The sequence below is a fragment of the Danio rerio genome, chromosome 11 (assembly GCF_049306965.1).
Source record: "Danio rerio strain Tuebingen ecotype United States chromosome 11, GRCz12tu, whole genome shotgun sequence".
In the NCBI taxonomy this organism is placed as follows: domain Eukaryota; kingdom Metazoa; phylum Chordata; class Actinopteri; order Cypriniformes; family Danionidae; genus Danio; species Danio rerio.
In genome coordinates this window covers 21452457-21466905 of record NC_133186.1, presented here as the reverse complement: position 1 = coordinate 21466905, position 14449 = coordinate 21452457, and the positions used below count along the sequence as shown (strand labels likewise).

General features: G+C 38.7%; 1 protein-coding gene across 5 annotated transcripts in view; it reads right to left on the bottom strand.

Moving 5' to 3' along the window:
• prickle2b (prickle homolog 2b) overlaps positions 1-14449 on the bottom strand; it is a 190700-nt gene that overhangs the window by 94252 nt on the left and 81999 nt on the right. For 2 of the 5 annotated variants that reach the window (XM_073915553.1, XM_073915552.1), the window contains one exon: positions 1417-1560. The exons of 1 other annotated variant lie outside the window; for it this stretch is intronic. The gene's annotated coding sequence lies outside the window, so the exon portion shown is untranslated. Of the gene's footprint in view, positions 1-1416; positions 1799-14449 lie in introns of those variants that run through there. 2 more of the 5 variants (XM_073915554.1, XM_005155827.5) reach the window with 2 other exon arrangements.

The window sequence follows — 14449 nt, the reverse complement described above, 5'->3', positions numbered from 1 at the left end:
AAAAAATCACCATTACAGGTCTGACAAACCATCTATGTTTGTATGGCAAGCTGTTTTTAACACTTAATATTGTATATACAGAATATGGGGTGATTCAAAAGGAATACCACAACTTACGGGTTGATGTCACTCGAGTGTCTGGAGGGGTCATATTGAACATCTATCAACTTGTTTTCTACTGGAAAAAAACTATTAAGTGCTCTTCACATTGCTAAATTACCCAAGGTTCCATCATGTTTCTTTGATTAAATACAGATTTTCTAAATTGTGGTACTCTTTTTGAATCACCCATATACTAAGTGTATTAGATACTTCTGTATCAGACCATGTATTAGTGTTAATATTTATTAGATACTTGTACTTAAGGCTGGGCGATAAAATCGGTATAGATATTTATTGACTATTTAAAACTATTTAGCTCAGTAAATGTACTTTTGTATAAATCCTAATAATCCTGAATGTTCAATAATTATTTACATGGAATGATATGAAACATGATATATCATGATCATTGTTTTGCAATATTGCCCAGCCTTACTTGTACTTATTCAATAAATACTCAATTTTAGTAACTGATAGTTACATTAGTTACTCTTATGGTCCTTGCATGTTTTTAAAAGTCAAATTTAAGTATTTTCAAGCACTTACCAGATGATATTTCAAACTTTCCAGCACTTTACAAGTGTGTTGAAATTACATATTTACATACATATACATACCTCATCACATTATATCTGATGCTATTTGTTATATTACTCTACAGTATAGTATTAGGAAAAATCTCATTTTTGCCCAACATTGAATTCCTGTATTTTACTGTCTTAAATGTAATTTACTCACATCTTGTGTGATCTTTCATCCTAAATTAATATTTATTTTAATTCCATGCATTGTTCATTCACAAAGCAGTGATCTCCGTAAATTTTGTCTTCACCTACTGCTTAAGCTAAGAGCACAGATGAAGAACGGCTGATCATGCTACAGGTACATATGCAGACTCCAGAGTTTTCACTTTATGTGAAAGCAAAAAGATTTCCTTAACTAAGCAGTTAATTATTATTATCTGTTTACCAACATAATTACATTTTCAGTTTGAAGCACTTCATCCAAAAACCAAACATTTTTCAAACCTTTTAAGCATTTTCAAGGACTTACAACAACTGTACAAGCTCTGTACTATTCAGTATTAAATATGCACTAGTGATGAATAAATATTACCAAATATCTCATGAAGAAGTACTAGTATCCTATACTATTAGTAACCAATGATTAAGTATGAAAAAGATTCCAGTATTTAAAAAAAATAAGTAGTAGAATTAAGACAGATACTAGTAGATTTAATAATAAAACGGCTTGCCATACAATGTCAGTCAAGCAAATCGAACACACTAAACTTCAATCTTAAGAGGTACTTACCTTTTCCTTTCGCCGCTAGGTTTCTGAGAAGAGCTTAAAAGTTGTTCACCTTCACGTTAATAGTCTCTTTTAACAACAGGCCTCAGTAAAACCTCCCGGTCCTTCCTTAACTGGAAAATGTGCAGCACGTTTGACAGTAGAGAGCTGGACAAATGAGATGAGCAAGTGAAAGACAAATGTTTGGAGCTAATTGTTGCGCCAGAGAGCGTGCTTTTTTACTCATTCACTCCACTAAAACCATTAAAAAAAGAGCTGATGGAGTGGAGGAACAAGCAATGAGGAAAGACAGAGAGAAAGAGGCTGAAAGGAGAACATGCAGTGCTGAGAGGTGGCAAATCTGCTTCCTCACACTCAAATTGGCTCCCAGTTTCCTCCACCCACTTAACTCTCTCCCTCGTCCCCCATCATGAGTCATCAATCCCTCTGCCAATCACAGTTCGGCAGTCCAGATGATTAAAATCACCTCTTAGCTGAAAAAAGGACACAATCTGATCAAAAGACCAAAAGTGCAATGCATTTTTTAGATGTCTTACACAATCTTCTGGAGCTCGCCAATCTGTACCGGAAGCATGCAACGTGTTACCCGAAAAGAGAGAGGAAAAAAAAAAAGGGGGGGGGGGGGGGTATGGGGGGATGTGGGTGTTTAGGAGTTGGGTTTGGTGGTTGGTTTAAGCATCAACACAATGAAACTGTAATACAGTTTTACGTAATTTTTTTTCTGATTATTTGAATGTGTCCTGAGCAAGTGCTTTTTTAAACACCACAAAATTATGAATAATTTATTTTAATTATAAATAATAAAAATAACAATTTCTTTTACATGATATACATAAAGATTCATTCAGTGTAATGTAATAGTTTATTTACAAAAAAAATCTTTAAGTCAAATTTGGACCACAGATTATTTGATGAAATTTTAAAAATCTGTATCATTTAAGGATCATGATGTATTCCCAAAATACTACTTAATAGTCGTTTTGAACCTTTGCCATGATGTGAAATCCCTAGATTTCAAGAATATTTAAATCATTTAAAATATAACAAATCCATTATGCATAATTAATTATTCTAGCTGGTAACACTTTACATGAACAGGTAGTTCATGAGACTGTCATGATAATCATGACATGACAAGTCATGAATATGATCAGCCCAGACGCATTCTGATATTGGACCACTATATACATTTCTGAGGAGCACCAAATATGTCCCAGGAGGGTTTTTCACAAATCCACCGAAGGGCATTCGTGCCTGTTATTCTCACATACATGCACTAGAGGTTGCTGTCGACTGACTCACTGATTGACTGACCCTCTCTCCTCCTTCCCTAAACCCAACCAATAACCCTTTCAAAAGCACCGGTTTACCAGCCAACCCACTTCCCTAAACCCAATCAAAAGTTTTAAAAAGCAATCCAGAAATAGAAAAGCCCTCGCCTGATATTTACCACGTTTTCAGACTTTACCATATTCTCACCCTGTAATTTATTTGTTTGTTTTATTTTTTGGCCTAAAATGTTATTAAAATTTAAACAATGTAAAAAGTTTTTTTGATAGGGTTATGACACTTTTGATGATAATTTTAAGGGCAAATTTAGTTTGTTCCACTGAAAAAAGTGAAAAGAAACATATTCATGACACAATCATGGCATCATCAGTAGAAACGCAACAATTCACCGTGAGTTGGTTAAAAATTTATTTAAATATTGTAGTATATATAAGTCAGAATTATTAGCCAATTAGTTGATTGTTTGTTTTTTTCTTTCTTATTTTAAAAATATTTCCCAAATGATGTTTTACAGAGCAAGGACATTTATTAACCTTCATAATTATGTTCAACTCCTGTCTCTATCTTACTATATAATTAATAATTTTATAATCAGTTTTTTATGCCAGTGGCCAGTCCCCTGAAGCAGACCACCCTGGCATACCCTACTCTCTGGTTTAAGAAAGGTTTTCCTCTCCACACCAGCCATCTCAGTCCTCAGTGGAACAGTTTTTAATTCAGCAGGGGACATTGTAAATGGTTCATTCCGCTGTGGTGACCCCAGATTAATAAAGGGACTAAGCTGAAAAGAAAATGAATGAATGAATGAATGACATTGTAAATGTGCTTAGACCTTAGCTTATGCCAGAAAACATAGATATGCTGATATTTCTTGTCAAATCCCAGCACAGTTGTCACCGACTCGGTCCCAGTCATTCCCTTCGCTGGCAAGCAGACGCCGCCATCCCCGGACTTCTAGCATTACATCATCCACATAGACTGATTGTGTACACACCTGAACTGAATCATGGTAATGACCCATGCCACCTATATAAGCCACACTCTAACCACTGTTCAGTGCGAAGTCTTGTTTAGCCCCGCCCAGCATTACTGAGCGTTCTTTCCTGCCTGATCTCCTGTGCATAACCCCGGACTGTTTCTGACTCTGAGTTGCCTTCTGCCTGCCCACGACCCTTGCTTGTTACACGGACTCTGAACCACGCTGCCTGCCCTCGACCCACGCCTGTCTTAAGGATTCTGAACCACGCCGCCTGCCACTGATCTATGCCTGGTAACTCACTCTGTGTCTGTCAGCCGCCAGCCCCACGACCTAATTGATTACTGTTGATGTGTGTTCGCACTTTAATGCGTGTTGGATGTTTGTGTTTGACTGTGTCTAATAAATACTGCAAAATGGATCCCTCCGTGTCAGTCTCCACGTTACAGAAGACTTCACCCAACATGGATCCCGCAGCCATGCAGGTCTTGTCCCACGAAGTCACAGCTCAAGCTCAGGTATTAACAACACATCAGCAACAGTTGTCTCATTTAACCTAACTTACAGATGAATTGGTGAAATCACTGCAAAACCTGCAAGCTGCTTCCACAGCGCAACTCACCGCCAATTACTCTCCAAGTCAACCCTTTGTTACACAGACCCAGACTGTTTCCGGGGTTCGTTTGGCATTCCCCGACAAATTCTCAGGTAACCCAGCTAAGTGCAAAGGCTTTTTACTCCAGTGCAAACTGTGTATCGCCCAACAGCCCCATCTGTTTAAGGATGAAAACAGTAAAATTGCTTTTGTGTGTTCCCTGCTCACGGGAAAAGCTTTAGACTGGGCTACTGCAGTTTGGCCAGACAGCACCCCAATATTTCCCTCATTTAATGACTTTCTCAAACGTTTTTGCACTGTGTTCGATCATCCTGAGGGTGGTCGTAATGCTGGTGAGGAGCTTTTGTGTGTTCAACAGAGAGATCAACCTGCAGCCGAATTCGCTCTACATTTCCGCACACTGGCTGCGCAAACTGGCTGGGCTGATGATCCTCTTAAGAACCTCTACAGGAAAGCTCTAAACCACGAACTGCAAAAAGAGATGGCATGTCGCGATGATGGGAAATCGTTGGACCAGCTCATTGAACTCTCAATCAGGTTAGACAATTTACTCCGCATTCGTAAACCCCTGTGTTCTGTCACTCCCAGTCCTGTATCCTCTGAGAGTCCCACTGAACCAATGCAACTGGGCAGAGCCCGACTAACCCCCGAGGAGCGTGAACGAAGACGGAGAAACCACCTGTGCCTGTATTGTGGTCTTTCGGGTCATACAAAAATCCTGTGTCCCAACCCAAACCTCCGCCCAAGACCCTTCCGGTGAGTGCAACCACCGTGTTCACGATTTCCAATGACATTCTAAATGTACCCGTTTATTTAAGATGTGGTGAAATTGAGATCTCGACTCTCGGCATGGTTGATTCAAGAGCCGCTGGCAACTTTATAGATCACACGTTTGCCACAACCCACTCCATTCCTCTAACCTCCTGTAATTCTTCCCTAGCCATCACTGCTATAGACGGGCGCCCCCCTGGGGGAAGGACACAAAAAAATTCCGAACTCTGCCAATCTCTCTTCAAACAGGCTCTCTCCATGAAGAAGAACTCTCCTTCCTAGCGATTGACTCTCCTCGACACACCATTATCCTCGGGTTACCCTGGTTACAACTTCATGACCCCCAAATTTCCTAGAAAACTGAAGCAATAAAAATGGAGCAATAAGTGCCTTAACCATTGCCTGCAGTCTGTCCTCCCTGTCCAGATTAACACCATTTCCAGTAGTGAAGACCCTGAATTAAGTCAAATCCCTGAAGTTTATCAAGATCTCATTGAAACCTTTAACAAACAGAAAGCCACTAAGCTCCCGCCTCATTGTGAGTATGACTGTGCCATTGAACTACTACCAAGTACAACGCATCCTCGTGGCCGGATTTTTCCCTTCTCTCAACCTGAGACTTAGCCCATGAATAATTACATCTCGGAGGAACTGGAGAAAGGCTTTATACGACCATCCACTTCACCCGCTTCAGCTGGGTTTTTCTTTGTTAAGAAGGACGGTAGTCTGCGCCCATGCATTGACTACAGAGGACTGAATGAAATTACAGTCAAGTTTCGCTATCCATTACCATTAGTCCCAGCAGCCCTCGAACAACTACGCTCAGCACAGTACTTTACGAAGGTTGACCTCCGCAGTGCTTACAATCTCATTCGTATCCGACAGGGGGACGAATGAAAAACCGGGTTCTCTACTGTAAATGGCCACTATGAATACTTGGTTATGCCCTTCGGCCTAGCAAACAGTCCTTCAATGTTCCAGGCTTTCATAAATGAGATATTTAGAGACATGCTGAATCAGGGGGTCATCGTGTACATCGACGACATCCTAATCTACTCCAATTCCTTACCTGAACACATTCAACATGTCAGAGCCATCTTAAAACGCCTAATCCAGAACCAGTTGTACGCCAAAGCTTCCAAATGTGAGTTCCATCAAACATGTATATCATTTCTGGGTTATATCATCAGTCCCGAGGGCGTTGCCATGGATCAGCAGAAGGTAGATTCTGTCACGCAGTGGTCCAGACCTGAAACCATCCGGCAACTACAACGTTTCCTGGGGTTCGCAAACTTTTTCAGAAGGTTCATCCGAAACTTCAGTACAGTAGCCGCTCCCCTCACAGCCATGGTAAAGACCAATAACGCTCGTCTGAAATGGAATCCAGAAGCCATTCGATCACTCAACCAACTCAAGTCCCGCTTTACAACACGCCCATCCTATGTCAGTTCCGGTCATCCAGGTAGCACAGCAACCGTCCAACTTATCCAGTCCCGTTACTGGTGGTCATCAATCAATAAAGATGTAATCAATTTCAATGACAACTGCTCTCCCTGTCAAATGGCCAAACATTCCTGTCATTGTCCAGCCGGGCTGCTCCAACCCCTAGAAGTTCCACATCGTCCCTGGTCGCATATAGCTATCGATTTCATAACAGATCTACCTCAATCTTAAGGAAATACCACCATACTTACTGTTGTTGACCGCTTCTCTAAGGCTTGCCGACTCATTGCCATACCTAAACTGCCTACAGCTTTAGAAACGGCAGAACTACTTTGCGAATGTGTCTTCCACTACCTGAAGACATCGTTTCAGATCGAGGTCCCCAATTTACCTCTCGTTTGTGGTCCGCATTCTTCAAGAACCTTCAGGTTAACATCAGTCTCACTTCCGGCTATCATCCACAGTCTGACAGCCAAACTGAACGCCTCAATCAGGAGATTTGTCGATTCCTTCGCACCTAATGTCACTCTAACCAAGCTGAATGAAACTAATTCCTCATGTGGGTAGAATACCCTCAAAACTCACTGAGAAACCCGTCTTCAGGTCTGACTCCCTTCCAGTGTGTACTCGGCTTTCAACCCCCTCTATTTCCTTGGTCTGGCAAACCTTCAGAACTTCCAGCCATTGACACCTGGTTCAAGAAATGTGAGGAGGTATGGAACGCAGCTCACACCCATCTTGCGCATGCCATCCGAAGATTTAAAGAACAGGCTGATTGTCACCGTCATTCTGGTCCCACGTATTCCCCAGGACAGTGGGTGTGGCTATCCACTCGGGACCTTCGCCTGAAACTACCCTGCAAGAAACTCAGCCCTAGGTACGTGGGTCCTTTCCAAATAGAAAGACAAATATCTCCTGTTTCCTTTCGACTGATACTGCCTAACCATTATCGTATTTCTCCCACATTCCATGTCTCTCTGCTCAAGCCTGCTGTTGGTCCAGCCGAGGTGAATAGGGAGGTGGCAGCCGGTGAACAGGGTCCCCCGCCTATCATGATCGACGTAGAAGAGGCTTATCGGATCCACGAGACCCTGAGATCCAGACGCCAGGGCGGACAACTTCAGTACCTCATCGACTGGGAGGGGTACGGCCCGGAGGAAAGATCTTGGATCAACCGTAAGGACATTCTCAACCCAACTCTGTTGAATGAGTTTCACTTGCAACATCCGGAGATGCCGGCCCCTCGCCCCCGTGGAAGACCCCGGCGTCACGATTCTTCTCACGACTCGGTCCCAGTCATTCCCCTCGCTGGCCAGCAGAGGCCGCCATCCTCGGACTTCAAGCATTACATCATCCACATAGACTGATTGTGCACACACCTGAACTGAATCATGGTAATGACCCACGCCACCTATATAAGCCACACTCTAACCACTGTTCAGTGTGAAGTCTTGTTTAGCCCCGCCCAGCATTACTGAGCGTTCTTTCCTGCCTGATCTCCTGTGCATAACCCCGGACTGTTTCTGACTCTGAGTTGCCTTCTGCCTGCCCACGACCCTTGCTTGTTACACGGACTCTGAACCACGCTGCCTGCCCTCGACCCATGCCTGTCTTAAGGATTCTGAACCACGCCGCCTGCCACTGATCTATACCTGGTAACTCACTCTGTGTCTGTCAGCCGCCAGCCCCACGACCTTATTGATTACTGTTGATGTGTGTTCGCACTTTAGTGCGTGTTGGATGTTTGTGTTTGACTGTGTCTAATAAATACTGCAAAATGGATCCCTCCGTGTCAGTCTCCACGTTACAACAGTCACATATTATTCTTTTTTGTTTTTAGACTTGTTTTGTTTTTAAAATAGTAATTTAGTTATGGCAGAAAATATATTAATTTGCAAAAAAAAAAGTGCAGCATTTAAGAAAAAAAAATGAAATGGCTCTTTAACCTTAAATTTGTTTCAAATCATTTTGTTAATCGTGAATTGTGAAATTAGTCTCGTGAATCGTATCGAATCAATGAGTGACATTCATGCTTATGACAGATTTATGACAAGTTATGTTGTCTTGGTAATTTCAAGTTGTCATGACTAAGACATCTCCAACAATGTCATCTTTGCATTTAAAATGACATAACTATGCTAATGACAATGACAGTTGTCATAAGCATGCATAAAAGCCGGTTCATATGATTATAAAGGTGTTGTGACAGTCTTAGTAACCCCCTTCAAATAAAGTGTTACCATATAGTTTAATAAGTACAAGTTAGAATAAATATGTTGTTTAATTTTTACTGAATGACAAATGAATGATTTTTTCACCTGTATTTTGACATTTTATTTTACTTTACACTTTCCTTGCATTTATTTTGTCTCTTTAAATATAAAATCATTTTTGTAACTTAAAAAATTTTAAACTAAAACTTAAATCTTAAATTAAACTAATATAATTTTAAGAAAGATTAAGTAAAGCTAATGTCACAGCCTCTGGTAATACAAGTATACTCACTTGAGAAATGAATTACTGAAACCTAATAATTATAAATAAATCTGACAATCCACAGCAGTGTAACCTCTGTAAACTCAATTAAGATACTTTTTAATGTGCTGATTAAGTGATAAGTAATATAAAGTTAATTAATAGTAATGTTTAATTATCAAAATATATATTTTTACATAAATTAAAAACTCCAAAATGTTTATACAGCATTAAGGAGGAATTCGATAAAAAATATGAATTGATTAAATGTTTATACTGTCACATTTAACCAATTTATCATTAAAATGATAAATTGGTTTAATGTGACAGTAAAAACATTAATAACTTTGCCAACCCCAATTACAGCAGTATATTACACAGATTTTAAGTAACATTGTATCACATTCAGTCCAGACACTTGAGACAAATTGGCATTCTCCACATTCCCATACACTCCCCATTTCTGCATCCCATCAAGCTTGCTCTTGCCACAATTTATAAATATATATGCACATAATTTGCCCCTATAAGCAACATTCTAGTCTGACATTATCTCTAAATGTTAGAAGAATGAGTCTATGCCAAGACTTGGAGCGGTAAAAATTCCCGGCTGCTTGCACGACTCTTTAATGTAATTATATGTTAGCTCGGCACCAGGCAACCTGCTCTGAATGGAAGCTTTTTATGTGCAGTTTAAGTGTGGTCGGTCATATGATGCGAGACGGAGCACCTCAATAATCGCCTGTTGTCTCCTGACTCACATATTTGCACAAATTTGCATTCTGCTTGTTACTAGGTGTACTTCATGCTCAGAATGGGTTTTGTGTATCGCATGTGTCAGGAAAACCACCAAAGAGGCATTTACAAGGGCTAGTTCACACAATTTTTTTAAAACTGATGTTAATTTATGCCACGTTCACATGAGTGAGTTTCTGTTTAAAAAAAAACTACTTTTCATATTAGTGCATTTTAGCATTAATGGACCAAAATAAGGCTTTGGAAAACATAACCCTCCCTGATTGAGTCTTCTGTGCATCCTTCCATAATAACTTTACATAACACTTTTTTTTTTGGTATTTTAGTGACACATGCCTCGAGTAAAGAAAACATGTAACTGCAGAAAGTGCATCAAATATGTTTACTTTTTAAATGACACATTTGATGAAGTACAAACAATCCTTTTTTTCTTGATCCAAATTAAAGTGGTACAAATTTAATTTGTCCTTATAATGTCATTAAACGTCATTAAATATTAATTTACAGAAATTATTCCTGAGCTCTGACACTTCAGATGAGAAATGTTAATGACAAATTCAGTTTGTTTTACTGACAAAAATAATCAGAAAAATATTCCTGGCACAATTATATTGGCATCTTGACATTCATGTTTATGACAGATTTATGACAACTTAGGAGTGGGAGAAGAAAATGTATTCATTGATGCATCACATTTTATTCAATAATGTTTCAGATACGATTCTCAAAAGTTCAGTATTGATTCTGTCTTCAAATTAAATTCAAGGGGTGCTGGCCTGCGTGATCACAAGCAAGAAACGAAAGTAATAATAAATGTTAGCAGACGTACATATGCTGTCGATTTTACTTTATATCAACAAAGGCTTATTCACCCCCTATATACATTTCTTTGCAAATTACGTAGCCAGAAGTACGTATGGCTGCATTTAATTATTATGACCGCTTTCCACCTCTCTAAGGACATCTTTCCGGCTGTTACCAGTTTGTCCAATGGCTTACTGCGTATGTCGATGGACTTGAGACGCAGAGAGGAGTTGACCATTACGACGAGGTTCGAATCTAGTTAAGAACGATACCAGAAAGCAAGTAAGGCAAAAACAAAACCCCAAAAATATATAATAGACGAGTTAATAACAGGGTGAAAATGTGGTAAACTCTGAAAACGTAAAAATCAGGCTGCCGCGAGGGCTTTTCTTTTTCTGGATTGCTTTTGAAAAAACTATCGGTTGCGTTTAGGGAAGGAGGAGGATGGGTCAGTTGATTGGTCAGTCAGTCAGTCAGTCACTCAGTCAGTGAGTCAGTCAGTCAGTCGACAGCGACCTCTGGTGGATTTACGTGAAAACGGCAGGCACTAATAGCACTCACAAGAGAAATTTGAGATCTGAAAAAGCATACATAGCGGTTTCAGGTGGTTTCAATCAAATCAGTGAAATAGCTCTATTGCTCATCAGTAGCACCAGTCACCACATACGAACGCACGGTCTGAAAGTTGTTTGCTCTTCCCTTACTCCCAACCTACTACCTGGCTGCTTTAAATCTGATTTGCAGTCAGGGAATCAAAGTCTTCATTCACAAACTCAAAAACAATAAAGCAAATACTCCAACATAAATAGTATACAAAAAGCAAATACTTCAACCTGAATACAATAACTATCAAATGTAAATGTAATAATAATCATATAATCCAATCAACCTATTTATTCCAAACCGAATAATAATGAAAGAAAGAAATGGCTCCAGCAATTACATTAGAGACGAGTGGAAGATTGCTGCTTGTGTTTTGCAAATGTGGGTAGTGAATGAAAGTCATACCAGCATGAACAACTACTACACAGTGTTGTAAACAAAAGCATTGTAAACTACGATTTTTTCACTGCACTATAAAATTATCTGACGAATTAGAAAAAAAAGAGAGTTGATGTAACTTTAACTAATTTTAATAAGTTAATCAGGTTTCAATTAAAATTTAAGTTATAAAAAATTTACTAAACCTTTTTAGTCATGTCAGTTTACACTAATCAAGCTGATAAATAAATATAAAATATTATTATTTATTTTGTTTATTTGCTTTGAAGTCTGAAAAATTGCCATGCTCTCTTCTGGAATAAGAGTTATTTGTACTTCATAATTGTTTTTTTTTTGTAATCTGCCATTTAACGTTAAATTCAGAGCTTGTTCATCCTGATATGTGTAACTTTAATCAAATAAATCATTTAAAAGAAAAGCAGCACAGCCATACAGAGATTTCAATCAGAAAACAGAAAACAAACGCAAACAGCTCCTTACAAACTACGATATGTTACCAAATAAAATAAAAAACTACACACAGCATACATTTCGTCCTTATTTAGGTTCAAAATAACAAAAAATATAGCCTACAGTCAGTGAAAACCTCTCATCTGTGTCTGTAATCTTCAGCAGCACGTGTAGCCTTTGTTAAAGAGTAATTCCACCATTCCTAGTTCATATTAGTCCAAAAGGTGATAATAAAAATTAAAACAAGGCAGTTTGTTCACGCTTGCTGAAGAAATAATGTGCTCCTTTTTTTTCCGGCTTCTCCTTTTTTTCGCGCTTCACTCTCGCGTTTGTCAGTGTCTGACAGGATCCGCTTTCAAAAGCATGTCAATAATCAAACGCATGTTATTATCATAAGTTTAAGAAGTTTGTTATTTCAGATATAGACGTGCGGTGAGTGCAAGCAAGAAAGCAAAAATGCTCACGCTTCAGACTGGATCGTAAAAAACTACGAGGCACAGGGTAGATTCTGCTCTACTCCATGGCTTTGTGGCTGTTTATCAAGACAACAACAAGGCTTGTTTGAGCCCGGATCGACCATGGCTCGATATTATATGTATATATAATTACGCTGTAATCGCTTTGCTTGTCGGCTGTGTATTTTAAACATGGCGGGTTTTGTGTTTTTATTCTGGCTTGTTGCGCAAGCGAATGACTTGTCTCTGTAAACCAATAGCATTCAGCTGCACGTCTAGCTTCGCCTTTTTGTACCCTTTCTGGTCTTGGGTACCCTTACGAAAGGGTGCCGAAAAAGTGGTACGGTTTGGTTCAGTACAGCTTTTGACAGTGAAAACGTCCATAAAAGTGTACCAAACCGAACCGTACCGTACCACTCAAGGGAAACGGGCCACAAATGAGAGATTAAACTAACTATGATGTTTACACACCAAGCATAGTAGACCTATGCTGTTTATACAAATTACATTGTAATTTGTGTCTAAAATATACATATACTGTACACAACCATATTTTCATTTGTATTTTTTTCTCTACAGAATATTAATGGATGTTCTACCAACATAAAAGGATTTTTTGTCTTTAAACTCAGTTTAATGCTAGAAATAAGCTGTTTTCCTCCTCTTCAGAAATATATTGGAAATGCCAATTTAAATGCCACATGCCCATAAAAAATAATTCTGCTTCAAAAGATGTATCGTCAGGAGTCATGGGAATTGATTTGTTTTTGTTTTTTGACCCTCAAAGTACCAATAACCATTGCATTTTATGAATCACCAAAGATCACAGATTCAGATAAAAAATCTTTTTGAATGTTCTACAGAAAATAAATCATTTACAGCATTTTTCCCAGTACATTACAACTATACCTTTAAAAACTCTGAAATGACATCTGAAAACAAAGTATGTCATGGCAAAGTTGAAAGTGTTTTATTAAAATAAAGAAGAAAAGCAGTGTGTAACTTATTCCATCTCACATCATCACTAATTGAAGTTATCAATCAATAGGGACATCCCAAGAGAGATGGATTCTGGGATTTGAGAGAAAAACAGAGCAGGATCTGTTTCCACACTTAATGAATGAAACAGCTCGACCCGCCAGTTAACAAACGCACTCTATCCTTGCTTAAGTGGGAAAACAATTTGTGACCCACATAGACATCTTTGACTAAGCACAGAGTGTGGAAAACCTCAAAATATTCTGAAGAGGGCAAAGAGAGAAAGCGCATGTATAAAAAGGCATTAAGAAAAACATAATGAAATCCGAGAGCGGGAAGGAAAAGACATCAACAACACGACCTTTTTGGACTGCGAAGGGCTACAGGATGGTAAGACACTCATGTATCACAATCAATTTTCCTCTTAAATCAATGCGTTCACTCTCATTTTGGACAGAGTGGAAGAAGGAAATGAATATGATACCAAAATGAGTCTATCACATGTTAAAAGTCGGTTGTTTTTTGCTTTTTTTTAAATGTAAATGGACTTTATAAGCATAATATTACAATCTCATTATTGAGGAAGCACGTAAAAACTGTATTCTGAAAAAAAAAAAATTCAATTTGATGGGAAGAAAGGTTATTAGAGTTAATTAAAACTATAACCATGAAAATGCTAGAAACAAAATAAACATGAACTGAAACGGATTAATATAATTTAATGTTAGGCCTCTTTTTTCTGACCGGCTTTTTGGACTCACCTTCGCTTTACATTTGGAAATTAGATTTACCACCTCTGGGAACTCTGCTAAATTTAATAAAATGTGGGATCCAGACTTTTTTTTTTCTAACACAACAAAAAGACTAACAGTGTTGTTTGATTTCTGAAGGCTTGAGAGAGAAGGCCCACTCTCTCTCTCACTCTCTCTCTCACTCTCTCTCTCTCTTTACATCCATTGATGTGTCTTTTTGTAGGTCATATGAGGTCCAGACAAAATCTGCTGAATATTTTTTTGCTAT